The sequence below is a fragment of the Lissotriton helveticus genome, chromosome 2_1 (assembly GCF_964261635.1).
Source record: "Lissotriton helveticus chromosome 2_1, aLisHel1.1, whole genome shotgun sequence".
NCBI lineage: Eukaryota > Metazoa > Chordata > Amphibia > Caudata > Salamandridae > Lissotriton > Lissotriton helveticus.
In genome coordinates this window covers 229,111,109-229,125,749 of record NC_136059.1, presented here as the reverse complement: position 1 = coordinate 229,125,749, position 14,641 = coordinate 229,111,109, and positions in this window count along the sequence as shown.

The following is a 14,641-nucleotide window of genomic DNA, read 5'->3' as shown; positions in this document are numbered from 1 at the left end:
AGCATTCTGATTTCTGCCTGTGCCACGACCCCTGCCACCAGAACCAGGCCCCAGGGGGACGCAACCTTCTGTAAAAGCACAGGGCACTGGCTACACCAATGTCCTTCCTCCTTACAGTACGTACACTGATTCTGCCCCAAAGGTGTTGTTTAATGTTGCTGCGTACGTGGCATCTGTCTAGAAGGACCTCCTGGTCCCCTATTATTTCATCTAGATGCTTGCTGTAACAGCATCTTTGTCTTTAAATCTTTTTGCTTCTTATTAGTTTTATCCTTTTCCTCCTGATCTCAGTGTTCCTAATTTTAGGCCTTATTTAAAATAACAGAGGGAGAAGACATTGACCAAGTACTCTCAGACACCTGCAAACTAGTCATTATTTTGGGAAGAAGATTAGTAACAAACCCATCAACAAACAATCAAACTCCCCCCTCAGTGGGCATATCTTACCCACTATAATCCAAAAATGTGTCTTCAAACCGAGAAAATAAATCAGACACACTCTTATCCTTCTTCTGTCGACAAGCTGTCAATCGATCCCAACTGACTTTCTTGGGAGGAATAAGTGTGTGCATGTTTGTAATACTACGACCGTGCAAAGCAAGTATCTCAGCGCGGTGTTTATCACCTGGCTTCCTTTCCTGATCCCAACCTTTAATCATGGCCCATGTAAATGTAAATGTAAATGTATAGGCATTTATATAGCGCACTACTTACCCGTAGGGTCCCAAGGCGCTTCGACCGCTGCGAAACCCTTCCTGGCTTCCCTGAGAGATGGTACCTTAATGGGTATCTCCAGGGTGAGACCAGGCATCCCCGGCGGTCTGGTGGGGCCGTTAGTGAAGATGAGGCAAGCTAATGCCCAGAGTTGCCGAGTGTGATCGCTGATCAGAGTGGGCACCGAGGCGAGAGAATTATCGAGTCCGCTGACCCTGGTCCAGAAACCTGCCGCGCCGGGAATCGAACCCTGGTCCCGGGCCGTCCTCTGCTCTCGGGTCTGCCGCCTCTAACCAGTGAGCCACACTACTTCACTGTACCGCCCAACTCGGCGACATGTTCTTCGATATGCACCTGTCTCCAAATATCAACCAGAACAAGAAGACCAAAAAACTTTAAATATCAGCAAGAGTCATAACAGTAGAAGAAGCAGCCTCTGTTACTTCTTTATAATAAGCTGTGGGATTTTTCCTATGGTCGGGCAAAGTAGTCTTAAGAGATAAAACCTCGCTCTTTTTCCACAGAGTATAGACCCATTGTTCCTGAAAGCGAGTGACTACTGCGGCTCTAATTACATTACTACACTGGTCTGTTAACTCAGGTATTTCTGGACGATATATTGGATGAACTTCTTGATAAGGGAACTGCGTAATTTTAGTGGGACTCTTGTCATACAATCGATCTCTGTGTGTAATTTATAGAGGCAACTTTTGCAAGCACCTGTCCAGGAGCCAAATTAGCTATATAAACACGATCCTTAATATCAAATAACACTTGTGGGGCCTCCTGCTTAATATGTGTGTGCCAAAAATCAATCAATGTAGCAGACATGTGCTGAAGAAGAACGTGCTGCTGTTGGAAATGTTCAAACTCACGCACAGCCTGCTAAATGTCCTCTGCACTAAAAACCTCATTACTAGCCCTCTTTATAGTCTGTCTTGCTAACACATCCTTCTCATCCTCACCTACTCCAGAGTTCACCTACGGACCCATTAGCTCCCTGAATTTCACCCAATCGCTGTCCTCAAAACCCCGTACTGGCGTTCCAGCATCCAGAGATACCAGAGGATGAATAACCATAGGAGGAGAAGCAACAGATATTGTAGGTACAACCGTAGTCAACACTTGCACTGGAGGAGAAGAAACAGAGGACACAGAGTTGAAAGAGTGGATGTTATAAGGGTAAGAGTCAACAAAGATGGTGAGGACAAAAAAGGAGCGGGTGGCGCGGTATCCAAAGCTGTCGAAGTAACAGCCATAGCCGATAAAACAGGCTGCTGCGACTGTAAAGGAGTGGTGGGATATATCCTCTGTGGGCATAAGGAGGCAGGGGTCAAGTATCTAACAGCTCTTATACAAAGGATCATTTTCCTCTTTGGCCAAATAAGACTTGTCAATATGCAACCAAAATCTCCTGTCTTCACATTCAATTCCTGAGTCTTGTTTTTCTCCATCATATGCTACAGCTTTCTGTGTCAGTGTTTGCATTTTCCCTTTCCATGCATCCCTCTCCATCTCTAACGGCTATTTCTGGCCTACTTCTGCCAAGTCCTGAGGGAGTCAAACATCAACTGTCTGCTTTGTCTCTTAAATAACTGTTCCTGTAAAAACCCAATTGTTTGTTTTTCAAAGGTGCCTGTCAAAGGCCACTGCAACTCAGAATTGTCCCTCGTATATTTGTGCCATAATGTACTAAAGATAATAGGACCAAGGCCATGCTTCACATACATGTCAAAATTAGGGCTGCGTTAAGGATTTTATGTTAACATAGTGCATCCCACTTGTGACTGAGTAACCATGATAAATGTTACACATGGAAAGACGAAATGAAAATAAATAATACTGACAAATTGGATTAACCTTTGGCATCTTTGTTATGCTCCTAACGCTGTGCGTCCGGAGTGGGGTGCAAACCCGCCCCCACGTACTCTAATGATTTGTTTCATGACGTGGCAGGACAGCCCACGATTCCGGGCCAGCACGCAAAAACTTTATAAACATGAACGCTCTTGAAATATGGAAAAGAAGGTGTGCACTCTGTCACTACCGTTTTTTGTGAACCAAAGTTATTCTGTCCTCTCGACGAGTAGCACCCATGGAATCAGACACACAAACCAACCTAAGGATTTTGTCACTTGTGGGATGACTTTTACAACCTCCATTTGAATGATTAATATGGACTACGTTTTTTAAACACAATGCAGATTAATATCTGTTGTATTGATGGAATGATGTGATATTTTACCTTTGTACGAATAACAGAATGCAGTCAGTTATTATTTGATGCTAGTTGTGACGAATGTTTATAAATAACACTTATGGGTGGGCGGTGAATTCTATAAGTTAACATCTAGGACACAGGTCTTTCGATAATGTCAAATTTAGGGTACGAGATTTTGTGGATACGGATAACAGTAGCATTTTCACAACAATAGTGCATTGTGGTTTTTTAGTTTGATCACTAAAGGGGTGGGATTTGATAAAAATAGAAGGATTTGAAAATACAACACAGGTGTTTTTAGTTGAAGGAGAGGGCTGAACATTCAGCATGCAGTTGGAAATGAGAAGAGGCAGTCATTGAAACACTCGAGGTATGGGCTTATGTAATTTTCTTTGTAATGTGGAATTCAAGGGACAGACAAGGGAACGTTTATATTGTTTGATGGGATTAGTTTGAACGCATTTTCGGGGATCATTTGACAATAAGCACGTGATGAAATAAGGGGAGTTTAACTCATATTAACAATCATCATGAATTCTGCAGGCAAAACATCGATCACGGGGTGAACTTTAGCTTCAAACATTTACTGTCGATATGTTGTACATAGGATGTTAAATATGATGAACTCCAACCATTTCAATATGTAGCCTAATAATTGTGTTTTTAAATTTGTAGTTTAACCCCTGACGAAGTGCCATGAAAGGCACGAAATGCATTGGGTGAAAAAGAGTTAATCAAGGAGAATCTATGTGGCATTCCATGCTATAGAACAAGGCTCGTCAAGGCATGTCTAAAGCGTTAAGGATTTTATGTTAATATAGTGCTTCCCACTTGTGACTGAGTAACCATGATAAATGTTACACATGGAAAGACGAAATGAAAATAAATAATACTGACAAATTGGATTAACCTTTGGCATCTTTGTTATGCTCCTAACGCTGTGCGTCCGGAGTGGGGTGCAAACCCGCCCCCACGTACTCTAAAAATTAGGGCTGCCCTCAGGAGGCGCAGGCTGAGCTTCTTCCAATCGAGCATCTGCAGAACAACAATGACAACACAAAGTCCAAAATTTGCTTAAGTGAGGCTTTTCGAAATAAACACAAATTGTTTGTTCGACCTGGCAAAGTATTTGCAAATACTTTTTATCAACACAGTCCTTAGACTGTACCAAACCCAAACCCAAACCCAAATGGTACCATATCCACAAAGAACCAAATCAAACTCACCTGATATCAGTGGTACAAACAAACCAGTTCTCCACTACCGACTCTTAAGACCAAACGGACAGATCCAAGGGTTTCAGCATTCAGGACTCCAGTCGGGATGACCACTGGGCGAGGCACCTACCGGCTGGACAGAAGGAGCAAGCAATAGAAACTCTTCGTGCAGGGATCCATGAGCCATCAGTCTGACTCTGCGATGTCCTTGGCCTCCCCCGTCTGCGTAAATGGGATGAATCAATCACCCGCAGGAGTCCTTGTTCGGGCGTCAACTGAAGGAAGTAACCCGTTTAGGTTCTCCCGGGTCACTAATGACCACCTCTCATCCTTCCACACCAAATGAAGCGTTGGTCAGACAGTAAAGAATACAAACCAATAACTGTTTATTCATATACACTCACTGTGGAGCCCCATCTGTCCAGTCGCTAAGAGTGCTGCAGAGGGGAACGGAAATAAATAAGCATAAAAATACATTATTTACATTTCGTAACTGAGTGAAAACACACCTACAGTGGAATTTTCCAAACAGGTGCAGTTAAACAGTGTAATACAGAAAGAGTGGTTTCAGCTCTAATATCTTACACAAAGTATCGGAGTCCAAGGTCATTCCATCCGGAGCACGCCACCAGACAAGAGGGAGAAGGCCTATATCTAGTGAGAAAGCTATGTGCTAACATGAACAGTATGATTATTACTAAAACAGAACAGAGAGGAAGGATCAAAACTTACAGAGGAGCATTTCTCAGAATTGAACTAGATCAGTGGCGAAGAGCCTACAATGGCGCCCAAAAAGAAAATGGCTCAGCAAATGATAACTTACATAAAAAACTGCGTAAGCATAAACTATTTCTATTCTAACACTCTACCCTCAAAATCATTCATATTTCTCCGCCGTGCAACCACATTGCTACCTTCTCCCACTAGGAGTGTGGGGAGGCAGACCTTTTATTTCCCTGCAGTGAGCAAGTGCAACATTTACTATAATGACTGTCTCCTCTTCAGTCATTTCCTCTTCAGTGGGATGTTCTGCATAATGGTCACAGTAGTTGTGTCTGGCTTCACAATGTCATACAGAACTAGGTTTAGAGAATAGAGCAAAGGGTATGGGCTGGGTGTATGTGCTTCCACATGATTGCCAGATGTGTATTATTTTTCTCAGGTGTTGCCAGTTTCCAAATATCTCTCAGTTCGTAACTCTGCCTATCATAGGCAGTCCTCTACAACACCACTAGCCAGACCGACATTTTCCAGATCTGTACGCAAAATATGCGTGTAACGTTACTATTAATAAATTCACAGCTGTACTGAGTCAGACGCGTCCTAGCTGCAACCAGTCAGCGACATAAATCTGTGTTGGGACAGTTCGAAGCTCGAATACTTCCTGAGTTACCCAAAATATTCAATGATGCGAGCTCTGTTCACCCTTCTTTATACACTGAGTACTATTATTCAAGAATAAAGGTATATCTGTTTTCAAAGGTCCTATGTGATAATACTCCTGTAAATACAGAATGAAGCCAAAGGAAGAGCTGTAACCATGGCAACAGAGTAGTCTCTTGTACGCATGCAGTTAATGAGTCTTTTGGAATTGTAATTTAAAGTCATTAAATCGTTTGCACTGTGCTGAACTGCTGCATAACAAAGTCAAACATCAAAGCACAAAATGCAGAACCCTGGTTTGGTTGATTTACATTATTCCTTTCTAGTGGTCAATGTACCTGAATACTTTCACGAACACTTTGTCTGTATGTTCAAATTTGTTTGCGGTAGCATATTGGGGTAAAAATAAATCCATATGTGAACATGTTACCGCTTATAAATACAATTCAATTCGCTGTCTCCGTTCGATGTGAATTATTATGAGGACAAGCAGACTTTCTAATTAAATACATTTCTTTAAACTACCTGTGCGTTTGTACTCATCGCACCTTACGATTTGCATATGACGCTTTTGTGGGTGGTCATCTGTTTCCTCTGACGTCGGGGGAAGGCCACAACATTCTCTTGGTTTTACAAATATCATGTACAGTTTTTACATTGAAGGGCGACTGACTCCGGAATCTGGGGATCACGGTTCGATCCCCGGCACCGGCGGCAGATTAGCCCAGCACCATCCATGTGACTCACTGGGCAATAGCTTGCTTAATCTTCCCGTGATAGTGCGCTTTACAAATGTGGATTATTATTATTATAAAGCTAGTTGCATTACTGTAGAACTAGCATAGGCCAGCAGTTACGGTAATTTAGAACTGAGCGGTAATATATATGGTCATTCGGGGAAGATGGCGGCTGAGTAGGAAGCTCAGCCGGAGAGCTCCCGGAGCACCCGTGATTCACTCACACAGCAGTTGGAAAAGGTTCCAGCAAACCGAAAGATAAAGAGAGGATGTTCGGTGAATAATCGAAGACTTATAATTTGTCAATCTGCCGTAACCGAGCGTCATACTTTCTCCTACCTCTTGCGGAGCATGCCCTGGAATGGTGTTTTTCCCCGGGTCTTTCCCATTCTTGTCCGTCTGCCGGGTAGCGAGTGAAGCCCAATATCCTACGCTTGGAGACCCAGAGACGGAAGGCGCAGCCGCCGTGCAGAGATCACAGGTATCTCCCAGCGGAGCAGACGGGTGTCACAGATCGGGAAAGCCGGGTAAGGCGGAGCTGGATCTCGGAATCCACACTGAGGCTGGGGAGCGTCTCCACAAGTGGAGCGCTGCCGGGAAAGCAAAGTCGCGTTGCCGCCGTGCCTCCGGAAGACTAAGGTATCAGTTCCGGGGCACGAGCGGTAGAGTCAGGGATCAGCGGCTGCTGTTACACGAGCATGCCAGCAAAGTAAAGTCTGCCCCTGTCCCAGTCCTTGTTCCAGTCCCAGCCCCAGTCTCTGTTACAAAATCGGCCACAATAAGTGGGCTCAGGGACACCTCAGAGAACACAACGGGGGAGAAAAAAGCATATAAGACCGTGTTGGACTGGAAGAAAGAGTGTAGAGGCACAAAAACAAAAGGACAAAAACTTGTTATTCCACAAAAGAACGACAAAGCAGAAACCAAAAATATCCATGGATCAGAGAGTGTTTGGGTATCAGTGAATCTGTTTCACATAGCTCAACAAACCAACATATGTTATAATTCCAGCATTTCTAACAGTCAGTCTTTTCAGCTCTGTCAGCCCAACAAACATTGTGAGCCTTGTTATTTTCCCATATTAAAAGAAAAAATTTCCAAAATCAATCAGCATATGAGTAAACTCATAAAACCAACACCGGAGGAAAAAGAGGAGGAGGTACCTCAAGAGTTAGAGAGACTTTCAGAAAAAAGTCGAGGAGAGTTTAAATCTAAAGAAGGATTAGAACCCCAGCAGCCTGGAACTCAGATCGACACAGCGAAATCCTTCTATAGTCTGCGCAATAGAAATTTTTTGAGCCAGGAGCAATTCCCTAAAGGCATTACTCCGAGAGTGAGCAGGAAAAAACAAAAAACCACATCCAAAGGTTACCTCAAAAACACTCTAGAGAAGGAGGAAAGCAATTTGGAGTCTACACAGAGATCTAAAATAAAAATAAAAGTTACTCCATCTCTGAGGTCTTACTTCAAAATTCAACAACAAGGGCTGGACTCAGAGCCTTTAACCTCCTCACAACCACAACTTGCTCCGGAAGCTCAGAGGGGGGAGAAAGAGGAGGCTACTAAACCTACAGACGCTCACTCTTTCAGAAAGGAGAATCCACGGACGGTCTCACTTCGGACCGGAAAAACAAGCTCAGGTAGTGCAAAAAAAGGCAGAAAACCTAGAAACAAGAAAAAGAGCTTGGTAGAAAACAAGAGTTTGGAAGAAATCTGGAAAATCAGAGGAAGCAGAACAGAAGAGGGAACAGAAGTTCATATGGCAGAGGGGGGTACCGAGACCTCTGCTGCTGCCGCAGCAGCAGCATCAGCACATATAACTGAAGAAGTTGAAGACAAAGAAGAAGACGATGCAAGATCTGTAAGAAACAATAAGGATACCATAAAAACCCACACAGACGAACTTCTTGAAAAAATTTGGACAGAAATGAAAGAGAAATTCTCCATTTCAGAAGCAAAGCAAAACAAAATACAGGAGGTCTGCGAGAAATTGGATAGCAAGTTGAACGCACTAGGAGATAGAGTTACGGCAGTGGAAAGTGAAGTTGTAGGCTTAGACAAAAGGGTGGAAAAAAACAGGAAGGAAATTAACTCCTTAAGATCTGAAAACAAAATCATGAATGAAAAATTGGAATCCTTGGAGAACCAAGCAAGGAAGAACAACATTAGGATACTAAATGTGCCGGAGAATCAAGAGGACAAAGACATCAAAGCATTTGTAGTGGCACTTCTGGTAGAACATTTCCCATGGGCAGACAAAGGGGTACTGGAATAAGACATACAAAGAGTACATAGAGATCCCTACGGAAAGAACAAAGAAAGAAAAACACCCAGGAAGATCTTAGTCAACTTCAAAACATATATGTTGAAGGACAGGATCTTGGGGGAAGCTTTGAGAAAAGGAACCTACAACAAAGATAGTTGGAACTTTAAAATAAGATCTGATATGTCAAAAGCCTCTCAGACCAGACAATGGGAACTGGGAAACCTAATGTCAGAACTACAGCAATTAGGTGCCACGGTGCAGATGAAATTTCCACCATCATTACGCATCATGTGGAAGAATAAAATGCGTAATCTAAGAGAGCCAGAAGAGGTGAAAAACTTGATAAAGCAAATCAAAGATCAAGAACGCTCAGAGGAACCCCTGGGTTAAACAACCTCACACAACCTCACACAACCTCATATATAACTAAATACAACCTAAAAAAGAAAGCAAAAAGAAGAAATACATACAATCCATATCTCACTTAAGTGTAAGGTATATAACAAATATGAAGGAGCCTTAAACCAACCAATTTAACTCATTTTCTAACTGTATATAGATAAGAATCACGGGATTGGGAACGGGAAGCCGAAAGGGTTAAGAAGATAACCGAAGGAGAAGAAGATGGAGGCTTCCCCGGGGAGGGTAACTTTAAGGCACAAACCAGAAAGCATAAAATTACACGGAAAATGGTGGGGAGCAAAATAGGGAAAAAACCAAAAAATACCTCATCTTTGAAAATTCAGGACATCAGTACAAATGGGAGTGTTACATTACAAGAAATTGCAATATGTGAAAGAAATAAATGGGGAGCGCAAGTAGGGAAGTAAAGATCCTATCTTGGAATGTGAACGGTTTGAGGACAAAAAGTAGGAGGAACAAAATCCTGGAATATATCAGAACTGAAAGAAGTGAGATAATAATACTACAAGAAACTCATTTGCTAAAAGAAGAATGGGATCAAATAATTAAGAACTTATGGTGGGTAGATACTCTTATCTGCACTACACAACAATGTAATATCAAAGGAATTGCGATAATCTTTAAGAAATCCTTAAAAGCAACTGTAACCGCCTCAGAAGTGGATAGCAAAGGTAGATGGGCCACAGCTAGCGTTAAAATAGGAAATTCTCCCATCACTGTCGCAGGCTACTATGGTCCCAACTTGGATGATGCCGACCCGTTGCGAAAATTATACTCTCAGTTACTACTAGCTACCTCTCCCATAATACTGGGAGGTGATTTCAACCTAGTGATGGATTTAAAATTAGACAGATCACCACCAGGCAGACAGACAGACAGACTAATCTGAAATGAGACAATGGATTGGGATTTACAATAGGGATCTTGACCTGGTAGACATCTGGAAAAATAAAGGAGAAAAATTGCACCCGTTCACCTTACACAACAAAAAATTGGGTCATAAATCTAGGATCGAGTTCTTTCTGATTAGTAACGAATTATCAAAGATAGTGAAAAAAGTATCCCACCTACCAGCTCACTTGTCAGATCATTCGGCAGTACAACTAGAACTACAAATTACAGAAAAAATATCTGAAAGAAGATTCACAGTTGAGAGAGCTTTGCTGGAAGACGAACAGGTAATAAGTGAGCTGGAAATTGAAACAAAAAACTTCTTTGAACTAAATGCATCAGGTACCACAGAACAAATAACTTGGGATACCTTTAAAGCTTTTATAAGGGGTAAACTTCTGAGTCTAGGGGCTCGTAAAAACAAGCAACTAAAACAAGAGATCTCAGATTTGGAAAAAGACATCAATTCCCTAGATATCGCTATATCCATAGAACTAGAGGAGGTAAGGAAACAAGATCTTCTTAAAAAAAAACAGATGCAAAAAGAAAAAATTGATCACATTTTGGAAGAGAGATTGAAGAAAAAATGGGATTCCAGCAAACTAGCAAAGCATGAGTTTGGTGAAGGCTGTGGAAAATGGCTGGCATGGAAGCTCAAAACAGATCTAGCTAAAAACAAAGTGAAAAGCATAATCCCGGATGATCTAACTATTCCTAACTCTGATGAAAACATCATCAGGCAAGAATTCTGGAAATTCTTTAAAGAGCTATATACGGAGGATATAAATCCTTCAGATCAAAAGATCAATTCTTACCTGGAAGAAGCAGCATTCCTAAAGCTTACTGAAAACGAAAGAGAAGCTCTAGATAAAGAAGTCCTGGAAGATGAAGTGGCAGACGCCATTAAAAGTTTGAAAAAAGGAAAAGCAGCAGGGCCAGATGCCTTACCAAACGAACTATACATGAAACTGAAAAATCCTATACTTCCTCATATAACCAAACTAATTAATTTAATTCTTACACAACAGAAACCGATACCAGACTCCTGGAACGATGCCATAATAACAATCATCTTGAAACCCGGAAAGAACCCTGTTAAATGCGAGTCATATCGCCCAATATCATTACTGAACGCTGACTACAAAATATTCACAAAAATAATGGCAGCTCGACTAGGGAAAGTATTATCAAAACTGCTGCACCAAGATCAAAAAGGATTTATAAGAGGGAGAAATCTACATGAAGTAACACAAGAGCTACTAACTGCAATAGATATTGCAACAAACAAGAAAACTCCTCTTACCATACTTACAGTTGATGCCGCAAAGGCTTTCGATAGGGTCAATTGGACCTTTCTGGAGAAAGTTATGGTCAAAAATAACTTAGGGTCACACTTTATTCATATGGTAAACCAAATTTATAAGGATCCAAGATCTAAGGTTCTAACAAATGGCAGACTAACTGAAAACATAAAGATAAGTAGAGGAACGAGGCAGGGATGCCCACTTTCCCCTTTACTTTTTAATTTATACATTGAACCGCTAGCGAATAAATTAAGAAACAACAAAAAAATCACTCCATTTAAATATGGCATATGGGAGAAGAAAATCGCACTTTACGCGGATGACTTAATGATTTTTACAGATGACTACCCAAAAGCCAAGGATACAATCGAGAAAGCTTTAGATACATTTGGGAAAGTTTCAGGATATCTGGTGAACCAAACGAAAACAGAGATCATGACATGGAACACTGCCTTTCAAAGCAACTACATAAAAAATGAAATCAGATACCTAGGAATTCTAGTAAATCATGATATAGAGAAGACTACAAAACGGAACTTGAATAAGGTAGCCGGAGATGTAAGAAAACTGCTTGAGACATGGGCCTCTCTACCATTGAGCTTGATTGGGAGGTCAAATATAATCAAGATGACCGTCTTACCAAAGTTCACTTTTTTATTTAATGCAATACCAATGGAGTTTGGAAAAACGGAACTAGCCCGAGCACAGAGAGACATCACAAGTTTTATATGGGCAGCGAAAGGCACGAGGATTGCTTGGAAAAAGATTAGAAGGTGTAAGAAAGATGGAGGGTTGGCCAGCCCAGACTTGGTAGAATACTGCAGAGCCTTCCAATTCAAGAATATCAAAGTACTACTAAAAAGCCATGACAACTACCCAACCTACTTGCAAGTAATTACAAAATCAGAGGATCACGCACTGTTTAAATATGGACATCCCAAGTACTTTAAAAAAATAAAACTTAAGACTTTAAGAGATGCAACAAAGATGTGGACACAAATCAGAGGTACCCTGAAAATATCATACTACAGTAAATGGGCCCCTATTTGGGACTCCCCCGGAACCCCAGAATGCCTAAAAGACATTCTCGCATCTTCACTAAAAAGAGCCAACATAAAGTATTGGGGACAAATACTAAATGGTCCGAATTTGAAAACTTGGTCAGAGCTTCAAGAGTTGACAAATAACACACTATCCAAATTTAAATATTACCAACTTTTAAGTTGGTCCAAAACTCTCCCCAGTGTAAACGGTAATGACAATCTGGAAAATGACATGGTCAAAACAACACGAGTACCAAAAGAAGTAGCAAAGTGGTACTGGGCTCTGATAATGGCCAATGACATTAACCTTAACATAGAAACGCAAATATGGGGGAAAGACATCTTAACAACAGACTTAGACTTAATTTGGGAAAAATCTGTGGCTAAATGCTGGTCAACCTTGAAATCCGCGGCCTTGAAAAGGAACCATTTGTATACAATTCATCGGGCATACTGGACACCAAAAAAACTTTCCAAATTCAAAAATGCTGGAACAAAGAAATGTCCTAAGTGTGGAGAAGAAAAAACAGACGACATACACATGTTTAAAAGCTGCCCCCGACTGAAAGAATTTTGGGATCAAGTTGGTAAGACCCTGAGCACTATCCTGTCCAAACAACTAACTGTGAGTACAATTCTTACTCTCTTTGGGATTGTAGATCCAGGTAATGAGGGGGGACTCACTAAGGAACAAGAAAATCTTCTCTTTGTATTAATAGTTCTTGCAAGGAGGGAAATTTGTATTAAATGGATAGTTTCCTCTTGCCCAACTCACGCAGAATGGTTGAATTCGGCAATAAGAATTAACAAACTTGATAAGTTAGGAAATGTAAGTAAGAGATTTAAATTCTGGGATAGTTTTGAAAGTTTCTTACACCCCAAATAAGAACCAAGCATAAGTCCTATGATTAAAGCGATACATCTTCTGGTAGACAAGTACGGTACTTGTCGAGTAGTCAAGCTGGCTAGCTCCCCTCGTTCCAAATCAGAAGCATTGGTATGTAACGAGTAAAGGAAACTCCTCTAAACCAACAAGAGGAAGATAAAACTCCCCAGGCAAGAGAGATCGAGGGGCAGTGTCGGAAAAGAATAAAGAGGCAGACACCTGATACTCCGTAATCATACAGTAATCACAAGATGAGGACAAAAAAATAAAAAATAAAAAAATATATATATATATATATGGTCATTCACCGTGGGGTTACTGTCATTTGTGTTCGAAGTGTTTTTAACTCTGATTTACAGATTGGGCAAATAATGGTAAATAGCACGTGCAATTTTATTTACTACCATTTTGCATACTTGTGAAATCCATTTATCTCATTTTGTGTACACATTTACGTCCCGGATGCAAGTTAGTGGCACGTGCAAATGCACTTTATTTGTTGATGACAAAGCGTGAACTTTTGTTGGGCGGTACCATGTACGCTATTCAAGATGCTAGTTTGAAGAGAGTCTTGGGGTAGGATTGATGAGAACAAGTCAGAGATTGTCTTTGGCAGGAAATGTACAGTAAAGTGACACAATGGATTCATCCTCGGCGTTGGTATGCTATATGAACACTTCAGATCGAGCAGTCACTGCCTGTGTTCGACTTGCCTTTCCAAACAAGGTTAATGCCTTGAAAAAAAAATTGCAATTTTCTACAAAAGTTTCAGAAGGCATCAAAAACATTTGTTACCTCGAACACCCCTAGTTCTGTTACTTTATTCGCTTTTCCCGTCACATAACCAAAGCACGTCAGTCTGTGAAACTCATTCCAAATATCTATGTTTTTTCTCTTTTTTATCATACGCAAAATACTCATTAGAATTACTCAAAGAAGAAACATTTCTGCTTTAGATTGTGACTAGGCAGCCCATGCATTGCCAACATCCCAATTCTTTAGAGAAGAAGGTCCCCGCTGCGAGTTCTGTGGTTGGCAGGTTTTGAGGTTTCCTGGACATTGTGAGAGATGGGTGCAAGATCAATATTTTTCCTTACTTCACTATGGTAAGGTTCCAAGGCAACAACTCCATTGCCCTGAACGAGCAGAAAAAGTTCTCTCTTGAAGCCTGTGCCCTTCTGTCAGACGAGAAGGTTGCCTCACCAGTTCGTCTTGCCGAGAAGGCTTTGGAAGTCTGTCCCATGCATTTGGGTTTAAAGTACAAGTGGGATGCATTTGAGCATCAGCTTTTAAGGGTTAAAATGGGCACCCTCCAGAGAAGTCCTCTCCTCCTCCTGAGGGTGTTAATGACAACACTGGACTTGGAGGAAACTTATCTCTACATGCCCTTCTGGTGTCTTTATCACCAATTTCGTGAATTTTCAGTCCTCTCTTCTCACTTCCAATTTATTTTCTTACCTTTCAATTCAAAGTCAGATCAGAGTGTTCTCCTAGTTGCTTGACCCAGTGCTGGGGGTGCGGCATGATTGTGACATCAGTCTTCAACCCTACCTGGA